Genomic DNA, 3,814 nt, shown 5'->3' with positions numbered 1-3,814 from the left:
GCTTAAAGAGTAGATTACCTAGGTCACATACCTAGTGAATGGGGTTCAGGATTTAAAATTTAAGCTGACTCCTGAACTTTATATACTGCCACATCACATTCCTCAGATGTCCTTAAAAAGTAAGGCTTCTAAGCCAGTGTGTGGTTCTCTTTTACAACCTAGAGGGGCATATAAGTGAAGATGTGTAATTCTTTCTGTAATGAACTGTCTGTACCCCAATATGACAGCACAAGGCTCAAGGGAAGCCTGTGACCTCTGTGTCCAAGGGTGGTTCCTTGAATCTGTGCTATTTCTTGCCTCAGTATCTTTGTTTATGCTTTGCGGTGTGTCAGGAATCTTTCCCTACTATTCCTGGTGAATTCCTCTCCAGATCAGGCCTCAGCTTTCCCTGGAAGCCTTCCTGGAACTTTCTGGAACTCCTTCCCACCTTCTCCCCCACCCCCAAAGATGTTTGTACTCCTATCGTTTGTGCACATGTCTTGTTACTGCCCCCACTACATTGGACTTTGAATTGCAGCAGTCTGTCTGTATCTCTGTCTTCCCCTAGATATAAGTCCCTTCAGGACAGGAAATGATCTTTCAAGTAGCAGAGTGTCTCGGTCATGGTAGGCACTCAGTTGTTACGTGAGAGTTTTTGGCTAAAGACAGTGCTGACCTTTCTCTAATCAAATTGATCTGTTAATTTAAAAGTTTACATGTGTTTAGGGGTGCCTGACTGGCTCAGTCTGTAGAGTATGAGACTCTCGATCTTGGGGTCATGAGTTTGAGACCCACATTGGGTGTAGAGTTTACTTAAAAAATAAAAATAAAGAGCGTACATGTTTTTAGAATTCTTGCACTCTAGTGTTCTCTTGGTTATTGATTTTCAGTTTTTCAGATATCTTTTCCTTAAGTAGTTCACACTTTTTTGAAGTATACTTTATTTTGCTAGTGAGTTGACTCCTTTAGCCTTCGTTATTTCTTTGCTTTAATTGGAGTCATCAAAATTATCTACCTTGTGGTATCACCCAATTCTTTCATGTGCACTTCATCCTTGTTATGCTTTAGTTTCTATAGAACCCATTGACAGAGTAGATGACCAGCCAAGTAGGTGATTCCCTGTGGAGGGCCTTTATTAAATTGCAGATTCCTATTCTAGAAATAACAATTTATCCATTTATTCAAGAAATATTACCCATCATATCCAAGCACTATGCCAGTTGCTGGGATTATCCAGTCTCTGCCTTCATGTAGCTCATTGTGCAGTATGGGAGACAGACAAAAAACAACTTGGAATTTTACCACTGATGAGCTCCGATGAGAAATGTAAGTGTTCAGGAGTTGCTTCGGGTGCGTGGAGAGGCTGGGGCTGACTGTCTTCGTCTATGTGATCAGAAGGCAACCTATGAATTAGCAGCATAGAAGCGGGTAAAGGACCTTCTTGACAGAGGAAATAAATAGCATTTGCAAAGTAGAAACACAATGATGCTTTGTACCTTGTACATTGAATTAGATCCAGACACTTCTCAACCTAGAACTTGGAGTTGAACATATGTTGGAATTGGGATGGGGTATAGCATCCTCAGGTCACCGAGAGCCTGCAACAAGGGAGAAGAGGTGTTCATGACCCCCAATTTTTGACAGTTTTGACTACAGTTGCATTTAGATCTAAAGAAGGAAGATACATTCCTATACTCTATGAATTTAAAATCTAATTTTACACATCCTTTGAAAATTAGACATAACACGAATCATTTAGTTCCACCTCTGTGAAGACAGGCCAGCAAGAGCAGTTCAGGCTTACTGTGAACAGCTGTTACCGTATAGACTTACACTTTATCTTGATCAACATGGAAATGTTTACTTGAAAAACAGTTTGGAGCCTGAATGCTTTCTCATGCATTTGTTAGTGTGTTAAAAACTTTCAAAGCAGAGGTACCTGGCTGGCTCAGTTTGTGGAGCATGTGACTCTTGATCTTGGGGTCATGAGTTCTAGTCCTGTGTTGCGTGTAGAGATTACTAAAAAAATAAACTTAAATATAAGTGTGTGTGTATGTATATATGTATATGTATATATATATATACACATATATATTTAAAAGCAGTGAAGACTTGAGAATTTAAAAATTGAGGAAGTCTTCTGTTTTTTAATTTGCAACTAGGTGTGACATTTACAGATTTTTTTCCTAACGCATTCATTCTCATTTTATTCTCTATTGTGAGATTTGTTTAAATTACCTCTTTACTGTATAGATGGGGAAATTGAGACACAGGTCTGGCTTAGGTCACATACCAAAGGACTGGAAGTCAGAAACAGGAATTCAAACCTCCTGATATTCTATCTAGCAATCTTTCACTAGCTTGGAGATAACTGTATTTTCTATTTTGGTTTAAATTTTTTCTTTTTTCTTTTGTTTTTTCTTATAAAAACAATACATAGTCATCATAAAAATTTCAGAAAATGTAGAAAATAATGAGAATAAAGCTATACTTCTATATATATGTGGATATATACCTATATTCCCAATGTCTAGAAATCACTGCTAGTATTTTAGTATATCTGTTTTCAGACTTGTTTAAATATGTATATGTATATATATGTACACAGAAATGTGTTTAGATAGTTTTTTTTAAAGATTTATTTGTTTGAGTGAGAGCACACATTGGGGGGGGAGAGGGAGAGGGACAAGTGGACTCCGTGGTGAGCACAGAACCCCACTTGGTGCTAAATCCTACAACCTTGAGATTATGACCCAAGCCTAAATCAAGAGTCAGATGCTTAACTGAGCCACCCAGGTGCCCCTAGATAGGTTTTTTGTTGTTGCTTAATGAAATCACAGATATATTATAGGTAGGGTGTTTTTTTAAATAAACTCAAACTGCCTAATTTTGTAAAATTTCATCTCAAATTTAGTGTCAAATATCTGTGTCATAATTTTAGTTGCTTTATAGAATTGTACTGTGTGGTTGTATCCTTATTTAGTTACACTCCTATTGACGGACTTTTAGGTTGTTTCTAATTTTTTGCTATTATAAATAATGTGATAAGATCCTTAATATATGCATCTTTTTGCCCTTTTCTGATTATTTTGTTAAGAAAAATGTCCAGGAATCCAGTTACTGGGTCAAAAGGTATACCTACTGTGACATTAAATTATTAAATTAAAACTTCACCTATCTATTCCTTTATGTTCATTGTCACTTTGGACTATATAAACACTTTATTTCTCCCTTCACCTCTACTTTGCCAAGCTGCAAGAGAAATTCCATTTGGAGTATGACAGGGAAGAAGTGCTGTATGCCACAGGGTGGGCTTTCGATGCTTTTCATTTTAATTCTTCTATGAAATACAGAATTAAATGAGGTATATCAAAAGCTCTAGAGGAGTTCAGAGCTGAAAGTTAGAGTTCTTGCAGCAGGTAGCTGAGATGACTTACATGTCACATACTAAAGTACGATAATAATAACTACCATTTATTGAGCATCTGTGCACCAGATGCCATAGTAGATGCTGTGCATCTATTATCGTATTGAACCCTACAAAGATTCCAAAGCCCACATACTTTATTCTTTTTTTTAATTTTATTTATTTGTGAGAGAAGGAGAGACAGAGCACAAGCAGGGGGAGGGGCGGAGGGAGAGGGAGAAGCAGACTCCCCCCTGAGCAGGGAGCCCGACTTGGGGCTCAATCCCAGGACTCTGGGATCATGACCTGAGCTGAAGGCAAACTTTTAACCAGCCGAGCCACCCAGGTGCCCCAAGCCCATGTACTTTCTATAGTTCTCCCCTTTGACCTTTGTTTCTACATCTGCATCCTAGTCCCTGTGCCTTTGTT

This window comes from Ailuropoda melanoleuca, chromosome 15 (assembly GCF_002007445.2).
Source record: "Ailuropoda melanoleuca isolate Jingjing chromosome 15, ASM200744v2, whole genome shotgun sequence".
Taxonomy (NCBI): Eukaryota; Metazoa; Chordata; class Mammalia; order Carnivora; family Ursidae; genus Ailuropoda; species Ailuropoda melanoleuca.
The sequence above is the reverse complement of the archived record's forward strand: the minus strand, read 5'-3'. Positions refer to the sequence as shown.